The following is a 12,143-nucleotide window of genomic DNA, read 5'->3' as shown; positions in this document are numbered from 1 at the left end:
AGTCAAGGTTTACCAATGTTGGGGCTAAGGAGATTGCTTCCTTGATCCTTTTGAACAGAACTCTTCTTTTGGGGATCCACTTGAAAAAAATAATTCTTTCTCAACATGAGGGGGATTGCCCTAACCAATCTGGTGATGTTAGATATGAATCGATTGACAAAATTAATATTTTTGAGGAAAAACTAAACTCCATTTTTATTCACTAGTAGGGACAACTCTTTAATGGCTTTCACTCTTTTCTTGTCGATATAAATTCTCTCCTTGGACACAACATATACAAGAAACTTACCATACAAGACTCCCAACATGCACTTCTTTGGATTCAGAGACACTCCAAACTCCTGGCACATCTAGAAATCCTTTTCTAGATGATCAAAATCATCTTCTTTTAATGTAAAAAAATATTATAAGTTCATCCAAGTATATGAGTATAATCATAATGACTAGGTTCTTTAACCAAATGTCCATTGCTCACTAGAAAGTGGCTCCTAAATTTGAAAGGTTGAATGGAAATTGGGCATACAAAAATGTTCCCCACTTGGTGGTAAATGTGGTCTTATGTTGTTCTCCCTCTTTCACTTAGACATGATTATATCTTGAGAAGCCATCGAGAAATGAGAATATTTTAGAACTTGTGACCATGTGAAGGATCTTCTCTATGGAAGGAGCAGGGTAATAATCTATTAGCAATTGACACTCATTTTATTGGTTTCATGTGTTATCATTGATGGCAACATGTTCTGGCTTCATTCTTTGGTTTGACACTTCACCGGCAGACACTTTACTAGTGCCAGTAGGTATATTCATTGATAGCAAGGATTCTATGGGTACCAGCATTCAAGGCTGACATGATTTGCAGATCAAGGATAATAATCAACAAAATGGGTACCAACATTGGAGGCCGACATCATTGGTGGATTTGAGCATCAAAAATTCACTTTGTTATTTATGTATATATGTAATGAGTCGACGTGTATAATCATTTTTGCATTACCTATGTAAGCCAACAGGAGTCATGAAGGACTTTAAGGGTATATAGGTCAATTATTAGATCATTTTGAGATATGATGATGTTTTTAGATTAGAATAGTAGTGCGAGGATCATGTATATGAGGTCATTTATGTGTGAGATCAATATTATGTAATGATATGTAGATGATTTTGGATGCGCTCATAGAGCAAAGGTTAATCTGGTAAGGGTTTAGGGTTTTAGAATTGGAACAGTTGGAGCTTGAGTCGAAACTCAATCAAGCATAGTAGATGTATTAAATGAGTTTAATTTTATGTTTCATTATTCAAAGTGATTATAGTCAGTGAGAATTATTTGTGTTGGGCAGTGTGCTCTAGGCGATAAGAATTCATGCATGTGCAGGGGCCCATATTATGTAATATCTCTTCATATGGCTAGTGAATTGATATTGTGGGTCACAAATACCACTGTGGTTTTTCATCTTTGAGGTTTTCCACATATAAAATATTTGTGTTATGTTTTTCATTTGTGTGATTGGTTCATTGATTCCTTTACTTATTTCAATTATGTATGTGTCGTTTTATCAGTTGGTGAATGCATGTTATAATAAGGTTAAAACTAAACATTCTAGTAGAACACTCATTCACCCCCCTTCTCTCTCAGTGTTATTGGATTCCAACAATTTGTATCAGAGCCTTGTGCCTTGAAGGAAGCCTAACAGCTTGAGGGAGATCCTGAATCTGGAATCCATGGTTGTGATCTGTTCAAGCTAAGAGGAAGGAACTTATGCAAAATCAATATACTAAAGAGAAAGATGCCCTTAATAAAAAATATCAAAATTTGAGTCAAGAGAATGTTTTCATGAGGAATGAAATGCAAGTCCTAACTATGAGGATGTTAAAGGAGATTGAAAACCGAAAGATGAATGAAGAAAACCTTGGGAGATCTCTGAAAGACAGATCTGAAGAATGCATTTGGTTGGCTCATGAAAATGATGTGTTGAGAATAGAATTAGTGCAATCCCAAAGCAATGAACAAGAAATTGAAAGACAAATGATAATCTTAAGAGATTATATGACTATTGAAAATGAGTACAAGGATAAACTTAAGATTAGTTCAGTACAACTTAATGAACTATTGGAAAACAAAAGACATAACAGATATTCCAGAGGACTTGGATTTGAACAAGGTCAAAGCTTTGATACTATAAATGAAGATCAGAACAACCAGAACCATAGGACACTGGTAACGAAGCTCAATGCTTACAAATTCAATGGTAGATGCTTTGTTTGTAATAATTCTGGTCATATGGCTAGGCAATGTAGAAATAGAGAAAATTAGAACTATAACTCTACTCTCGATCAATGTTCCAAATGCAATAAGTATGGTCATAAGACAATAGATTGCCAAATGAATGTAAAATGTCATGCATGTGTAAAATTTAGACATAAGGCTAATCAGTGCAACTCAAGAAATTATCCTGGTTATAGCAAAGGAATTCAAAAGAACAATGTTACATGTTATGCATGCAACAAGATTGGACACATAGCCAAGTTATGTAGAAGCAAAAATACACTGAATAGTAATGATGATAAAGGAAAAGAAAAGATCAATGAAATCCAACAAGATTATACCAAGAAATGGGCTAGGAAGTCAGATGATCAATCAGCAAATGGAACTGCTTTGATTACTCAACCAACAAAGGAGATTGCTCCTACACCAATAAGATGCTCATCCGGTAACTGAGGCAAATGCCTTAGGGATAGGAAAATTTCATGAAAATACTGCATTAGCCCTAGGAAGGAGATCTGGAAGAAGTTCCAAACATTGGAAAAGGTTTATCTGGCATGGAGATGTCCGACTGAGATCCGGTATGTTCCATTAGAAGACATTTATATCAATGACAAATTAGGGTTTCTCAAAGGTTAAAAGGTTGAATCCACTTCATTTTTTATCACCTTGTGTTCAGAGTGATTAAGAGCGATACAGAGTAAGTCTAAGGTGATTTAGAGTGATCAGAAATCTTCATCAGCGATTCCACGGGCTATTCACTAGCAACCATTTCTCAGGTATTTATCGTAATCATCTCTCATCATGAAAGCTAGATAATCCTTTGCACCTACTTTCATTGCAAATAAAACTATTGTCGAGGTTAAGGATCATCCCAGGCCAATTTTCAAGCCATGGCTGCATATTGCCACCTTGGATGATTCAGTTGGTGCATTTTCACGTGTTCCAAAGGAGTTGTTTATGTGGAAGACGTCAAAGCATATATTCATTGCCACATTGAGGATCTCAGTACCAGTGACATCAAGAATATGTAAATGAATGAGTTGATGGGTGACTCGAGTAAGATCAAACCTGAATATAAGAATATTGAGGATCTAGCATTTACTGGCATCCTTGATATCCCTGAATTTGAAGATGAGATCATTCAATATGTATTGAGAAAGGTTCATGGAGAGTTCGTCTGGTTGGATAGGCCATATAAGATCACAAAGGAGGCCATTAAGGCCATCATTGGGTTACCACAGATTGGTTAGTGTCCAAAGAAAAAGATTTCAAATGATCAAGTTAACAAATTCACTGATGCAACTTCGGACCGACGATCGATGAGGGTCAGCACCATCACTGATTGAGACATCAAATTTAGCAACATGATCATTGGGTATAAGGTAACTCAATCCAACTGTCTTAATTCTGTTTCTAGCTCCTGCATATATGTCGCACATAAAATTATGAAGGAAAATGAGAAAAAAGATCTCTATGAATGGATGAAAGATGAGTTGGTCATTAACCTTGGAACTATTAAAGGAGAGAAAAAAGGGGGTATTCTTGTATGGGAATCTCACTGTTAGCTTAATTTTATTTTTCCTTAATGAAACTTCCAGTTTTGGAAAGAGATGGTGGGCATTTGACATCCCGGTAGGTAGACAATTGAATCAATCCATTACTATCTTGGGAAGCTTGTGAGATGATAAGGTTTGGGGTTATTTCAAGGCATTTCAGAAAGAAATGAAATTCAGAGAGAGGGTTCCTAAACACATTGTTGACAAATACTCAACTGAGATCTACTTTATGGTCAAAAAGGATGAAACCTTAATGGAAGCAGTTAAACTTTGGAAGATATAGATAGAAGAGATGGGGTATGAGGTTCATACTGTGATTCTGGATGCTTATGCTAAAATGTTGACAGATGCTCCAATTGATGAGGCTGAAAAGTCTTTTGGTACTACAAAGGAAAAGGAGCAAGAGGTTCAAACTGAATTCAATCAGAAGAAGAGGGAGAAACGACAAGGTAAGGCTAGCAAATTTGTTGAAAAAGTATCCCAAGATATCAAGGCCTTAATGGAAGTTGTTCTGGCAAAAGAAAGGAAGAGGAAAGAGCCTGAAATTTTCATTGATCATATTCCATCAGACTTTGGAACTGAAGATGACACTCCTCTATCATTCAAGAGGGTATTGAGAAAGCAAGGTGAGGAGCCTAAGGAGGAAGAAAGGAAGAAACTAGTAAGAAAGGTCACAATCAAGGTACTGGCCAGAAAACTTGCAAAGAAAAGAGCTCAAAAGGAAACATCTCTTACACCTTTTGCACCATCTGGTACTGGCAGAAGAAAGAAAAAGGAAGACATAGACCTTGCTATTGTAACTGGTAATGTATCTATAATCCCTCCTAAGCCTTGTGTAGAACTGATAGATGAAATCACCAAGGATGAAATTTTGAAAAATATACAATACTATTATGAACACTTACATGATGATGAGTAGAAAGAAATTGAGGATGTAGTCTTGTTACACCTAGATATATTTAAGAAGGCTTTATTGGAAATTGAAAAGAAAATACCGACAGAACTGTATAATAATCTAGATGCTAGGAGATTATCTGCTATAGAGGACGACCAACACATAAAAATTCAAGATTTATTAACTACTTATGGTTCAATTACTCCAAATGAATTGGATATGACCCTTGAACTTGCAAACAGAACAATTTTCCATAGCAAGCACATGATAATTAGCCTTATGGCAGGCAGGGTTAATGAAATCATTAGTGAAACTCACAAGGCATGGGTACAATTCTTTGTTGACAACCCTAGTTTCTTCTCTTCACCAAAAGATATTCCTAAGACTGACACTACTGACATCCCTGCTAAAGAGAAAGGAAAAGGTTTAGTGGATTCCCCATCCATAATTTTGAAAGATACTAAGGAATTGGATGTAGAGCCCTCGACAAAATCAATTATACAAGACAAAGAGGAGATACCGACAAAAGTAGATATTGTACATATACTGATAGATACATAGGATGTATAGATTATGGATACAGTTAATGAGGAACCGGCAGTAACAGATACTACACCAAGTGGCAAAGCCACCGATGCAAAAGAGGATGTTATTAAAGGTAATAAACCATAAGAGAAAAGGGGAGAGGAATCTGGCAGGGAACCGGTAGCCAACACATCTTTATTGTCTATTGACACCTCCCAGGTAGAGAAGAAGAGAATAACTAAGATGAGTTCTACTGATCTCATGATGATTGTTTCTCAAAAGATGATGAAGGAAGGATCAATGGACAAGGGAATAATTGATCAATCAATTCCAATTTTGCACAAACTTGTCCTGGAGTGCCAGTTTGACAAAGGAGCAAGCCCATCTGGCAAGGAAAAAATAATTACTAAATACATCTCTAAGGATTTTCAATCATTGTAGCAAATATCTAACCGAGAGGCATTGGAAAGATTCAATCAAGCTAAGAAGGCCACTTTTGATCAATTGATTGAATCAGGAAAGAAAGAGATTACTGACAAACTGAAATTAATTGATAATGCTTTAAGGAAATGTACAAATATATACAGAGTATATTGTAACATCAGATTACTAACTGCAAATATAGATAAAGGCATTAAAGATTCACAGGATAAAATTGCAGGTATAGTGAATTCTTTTGATGGTTCCAATTTTTTGATTGCATCTATTGATGGGCAGATTTTATTGTTAGAAGCTTAAATTTAAGCTCTTGAAAGGGATAGAGACAAAATCATTAGGAGAGATAAAGGTCTTAGAGGTTTGGTGAGTCCCCGGTTGGAGTCCTTGAGTGTACATAAAAAGGAATACATAGATATGATTGGAAAGCCCACACCGACAGAGCTTGAGGAGAAAGAGTCTCATGCCCATATGCTTAATTGACTTATATCTGTATTTGACACATTCAAATCTAGTTGTGACACTTATCTAGACATTTTGGAGAAAGCCTATCTAGATATTTTCAAGTATATTCAGCTTCGGTAAGGTATTTTGGGACACAATCTTTGTATAAAATTTCATTCTTTATCCTAGTTTTTGGTGCTTTTTGGCATTGATATTAAAGGGGGAGTAGTATAGGTGAAAAAAAAATCCTTGACATCAAGAGATATGGAGTATTTGTACACATCATGATCATAGATGACATATTCAACTCGGGGGGAGCAGTCTCAAGGTGAATCCGACAGATGAAAACCATTATCATTTTTCACATGAGTGTTTCCATCAATGCCAAAGGGGGTGATTGTTGGAAATTGACCCTCATTTGATTAGTTTCATGTGTTTTCATTGATGGAAACATGTTTCGGCTTCATTATTTGGTTTGACACTTCATCGGTACTAGTAGGTATCCTCACCAATAGGAAGGATTCTATGGGTACCGATATTGAAGGCCGACATGATTTATAGATCAAGGATAATAACCGACAAACTAGGTACCAACATTGGAGGTCGACATCATTGGTGGATCCGACAACCGGAAACTCACTTTGTTACTTATGTATATATGTAATGAGCCAACATGTATAATCATTTTGTATTATCTATGTAAGCTGACATGAGTCATGAAGGACTGTAAGGGTACATAGGTCATTTATTAGATCATTTTGAGATATGATGATGTTTTTATATTAGATTAGTAATGCAAGGATCATGTATATGAGGTCATTTATGTGTGAGATAAATATTTTGTAATGATATATAGATGATTTTGGATGCACTCACAGAGCATAGGTTATTCTAGTAAGGGTTTAGGGTTTCAAAATTGGAACAGTCGGAGCTTGAACCAAAACTCAATCAGGCATAGAAGATGCATTAAATGAGTTCAATTTTATGTTTCATGAATGAATTGATATTGTGGGTCACAAATCCCACCATGGTTTTTCCTCTTTGAGGTTTTCCACATATAAACTCTTTGTGTTATGGTGTTCATTTGTGTGATTGGTTCATTGATTGCTTTACTTCTTTCAATTATATATGTATCGGTTTACTAGGTGGTGAATGCATGTTATAATAAGGTTAAAACTGAACATTTTGGTAGAACACTGATTGATCCCCCCTCTTAGTGTTCTTGGACTCCAACATAATCAATCAAGGATGTCATATTCAAATCCTTGAAGTCCATGTAAAGTCTGATACCTTCATTCTTCTTATGGACACTAACTAGGTTGGGCACCTAGGTAGAGTTATTAAATAGATATATAATTTTATACTCTACGAGTTTCTTCAATTCTTGAGCCATAAGAAATTATATATTTAGGTTAATAGGCCTCTCCTTATAGAAGATGGGCTTGGCTCTATCGACCAAATCTGTGGTATGCTGAAAAATATTGTATTCATACTCATTCAAGTCATCATAGGTCCATGTCATGACCTTGCCATACCAATTCCAAATATCTATCAACTTTTCTAAATCCTTATAGGGAACTTCTTTTCCATCCTTCAACTTCTTGCCACCTCTAACATCAATATCATAATAGTATCCCCTGTCTATAGAAAAAATTGATTATCATTTCTTGCATCATCACAATTAAATAGGCTCTCTCGAGTGATCATCCCATTAGGAATTTTATTGGCTCTAAGATGAATGATTTGATCTTCATACCCCTCTTATTTGCATGATTACTATTTCAGAATCTTTAAAAACCTTTACCTTATTGATTCCAATATGTTTCGTAAGGCTTAGTCCTAAGACTTGGCCTTCATACTCAACTTCATTATTTGTACATGAAAATTGAAAATAGAAAGCTCTTATATTTTTATTTTTGGTTGGAGATTCTAGGTAGATACTAGCTCCTAAGATGGTTTTACATCTTGCACCATTAAAATGCAAAGTCCATATGTTGGACTCTTGACTGTGGAAAGTATTGGGATCTTTCTGAGATTTACTAACCTGAGGGATAAACTAAACCTCATCATATTTTATATATGTTTTGAGACTAGTGGAAAGATAGTTACTAAAATGGTAACTATCCATGAATTGGTTTAACAAGACATCTTCCTTTGTACTCCTATCTCTAACCACCCCTTCATCTTCAAACATTTCCACATAGTACATCTCATTTTTGGTGGCCTCAAATCTCATAATTTAGTATCATTTTCTATAGGTTCTAGATGTAGAGGTTCTAATAGCACTTTCATTTGAAATCCATACTTGGACCACAAGATCAAATTGGACCAATAAAGAGACAAACATCCCTATTTTTGTAGTAAAATCATGGGACAAACATAGGCCAAAGATAGAGGAATGCCAATTACAACCACTTCTTGTAGCATTGTGATATTAGGGCATGAATACAAGGTCAGTACAAGATTTGAATTACTCATAAGGCTTAAAATTTCTTCCCATATAGTTTCATGACTCCTCTATCTAAAGGCTCTTATTCTAATTTTAATATATCTTCTTTTTGCTTAGGCATGATCATATGGTGTAGCTCTAGAGTCGATCATAGAATTATGTAGTAGTTTATCCCCTAAAATTAGATTTAAGACGAAAAGAGTAGATTTAGCTTATCTACCTCTTCCTTTGCTATTTCTTTTGTATTTTTAAATTTTTTCTTTGCTTGACCTTGCATTCCCTTCCCCAACTCCTAATCGTTCATTGAGGTATATTTTGCTACTATTTCATCTTGCAATAGCTTTTTGTGGCCTTCTAGAGCCTTCCACATGAAATATTTCTAGAGTAAAATTGTCAAGATCCACCATAAAGATAGATTAGTAGGGGATTTATTTAGTTATTTAACCACATTAAGTGATCTGATAGGTTGGATCTTGAGCTCCTTGGGCTTATAAGAAAATACTTCCTTTAGATTTGTAATGCATGTACAACTACTAGTGAACTAGAACTCTTTTGAAAGGTTTCTTTGGGTTGTTTCTCTTGAGAAACAAGTTCTTTGGGAAGTCTTCTCTTAGAGAGGGTATTATAATCCAACTAAATGTGTAGATCCTTTGATGTAGATGCCTAATTAGCTAACATCACATCCTCATTTTCCATCCATGAGAAGAGCGTATGATCTAGAGCAATTTATCCTTCTTTCTCAAGAGACATACCTTTAATTTGGTCTATAAATTTATAGTCATGACATTCTAAATCCCTCAAGACTGGTAAGTGTATATTATTGTGTTTATGTGATCCCCTAGCTTCTCTATTTCACACCCTTCTACTGAAGGTTACCTCTAGCATAATAATGGGGCATAGTGGTGTCATTACACAAGAAACTCCATGCATTTATGTCATCTATCAACTTGTTTAGACCAACAACTAGATCTCTTTCTTGATTTGGTAGAATGGATTGAAAATGAGTAGATACCAAGATAATCTAGTTTGAAGGTTGGGGCTAGTTACTTGCTTTAGCCCCCCCTTGATAATGATTCTACTGAAAAGGAGGCCTTCCATTTTGGTAATATGGTAGGGAGGATTTAGAGGCATGGTTTGTTGCTTCTTAATGTTAATTATCTCATTAGAGAAAGTATGGAACAATTTTCTTATTTCATTAAATGGACTACAATGCAAAAGAGGTGCTTGGAGCAACATCTTCTTGAGTTGAAGCTATTAATTCTAGAAATACCAACATAACTAGTCATGTTAGAAGCTTTCTAACATCTTTTAACTTATTTTCAACCCGTATTGCTAGATCATATGTGTTCGATAGTGTATGACTTCCTAGGGTTGTATCATAATCATTGTATTTGAGTTTAAGGCTTTCAAATAAAAAATAAATGCAATATCTATAGGGATTTGGGTGGAAACTATGATTCATTTCTAAGTTTTATGGAACATGGCATTGAAATTGGTAACTACTTCTTGTAGTGCTCTTTTAATTATTATCATATATTTAAGCAAGGATGAGTGATCACCTTTCTCTATGAAGTGTTTAAAGAATTAGTCTCGAAGTTGGTCCCAAGTATCAATAGAGTTATGGGGCAAAGACCTATACCATTCTTGCACTTTTCATTTGAAGGAGGCTACAAGAATCTTGAATGTTGAATTATACTCAATATAATTATGAATAGTGCACACATCAGCTACATCATGCAGATTCTCTACCAATATGTTTGAATCTTATCAAGTAAATCTAGGTAATATCTTCAATGAGGATGTGGGAATGGAATCCCAAATATGTGGGGTAGGAGTAATTAGTTGACTTCCATTTTATCATGTCACAAAATTTTTGGGGTGACCTTGGTAGAACAATTTGCACATCCAGTTGAGATTTAGCTTGGAAATTTTTTGCACCTAGTCTAAGAAATCTTGTGTATTCTATTAGCACTAAGGGAGGTAATAGTAGCAATGGATTCTATGCAGTTTGTGACCTTGTAATTGGAATGAATCTTAGTTCCATTGGACCTGCGAGAAAAGAACTGTTGAACTCTAAAGTTGATGCTTAGAGACACAACCTATGGTAAGTCCTATGAATGAGGGACAAACTGCACTTCATAGGATTACCTCTAAGATTTTAGAAACTAAATATTCATTTTTCAATGGGGAAAGAAAAGGGAGAAGGAAATGATAAATAAAAACAAACTAAAACTAAGGTGATATGCTAGAACTAAGAATTACATTCATTATGGTGAGGTTATGACAATCAATAATTTTCATCTATTCTTATGTAAAAATACAATTACATTTAACAAAAAAGTAGAGAGAGAATAAAAAGAAGATACAAAATCATTACAATCTAAGTCTCCAATCTCTCTAATGAACATAATACAATAGAATTTGTTGGTTTTTTCTCTCTTTGTGTCTTTTTTCAACAACAATGGTTAACCCCCTTACAAACAAAAATTGTTGCTTAAATTGAACAATCCTTCCCATAGGAATGGATGGCTATAATAAAAAATATTCTTGTATTTTTGATACTTATGAATCATCATCATGATGACCATTGCAACTACTTACTAGGCAATCATAATTTCTCCTTCTTGAATGATGGTCCAACCATTTATCACACTCCATCACTTCTCTTGTAATAACTTGAATAGAATGGTCTTTAACAATGTATCAACTCTTTCATTCTTTAGATTTGATGTATTGAGTTATTATCCAACTCCAATGAGCACTCCACTTTTAAAATAACCAATGGTACACCTTTTAGATTCTTTAGGCTCAAAACACTCCCAAGATTTCACTTATTTGACATGTGGCTCTCTTAGTTGGTCGGTCTAAATTCCCTTTGTCATTTTATTGAATGGTATGTGATCTTGAACATATGGCACCATAGTGCAAGATACTTGCTACTTAAACTATTTGGCCTTGGAGAAGATGAATTGCATTGACATGTGGCCTCTATAGAAATATTATTCTTTTAAAAGAAAAAGTCAGCTAGCTTTTTCAACTATGATGTGTAGGGCCACCACATGGCACTCCAACACAAATTTCTATGAGTGACTATTGTTAGACTTGGAAAAACTTGCATAGTTATCACAAGTGGCATATTTTGCATGCAACTTTGTATTTAATCTTATGTTAAGCCCACACACAATAAAATAAAGCTAGAAAAAGGGAAAAGAGCCACCAACATTCAAAATCCTCAATAGCAATATTTTTTTTATCAATGTTTTGATATTAAAGACCTTTAAGAAAACACCCATTATAGGTAAGATCTACATCTATCTATATTGATATTTAATATTAGTACTAAATTATTTTCTTGAAATATTTTAAAAATACAAGCAAATGATGGCAGGATTTTATGAGACAACTCTTCATTCAATAGTCATACTATCATTAATTATTAATTCTACCTTCTTTTATAAAGATAAATAACATTTAATTATAAACTATTTGTAGAAAATTTGGTGTAAATATTAACTTGATATGAAATAAAATTTTAGTGGACCAACAAAAAAGTTGTTATTAAATAATTAATATGTA

Source organism: Cryptomeria japonica, chromosome 3 (assembly GCF_030272615.1).
Source record: "Cryptomeria japonica chromosome 3, Sugi_1.0, whole genome shotgun sequence".
NCBI lineage: Eukaryota > Viridiplantae > Streptophyta > Pinopsida > Cupressales > Cupressaceae > Cryptomeria > Cryptomeria japonica.
Note: the sequence above shows the minus strand (reverse complement) of the source record.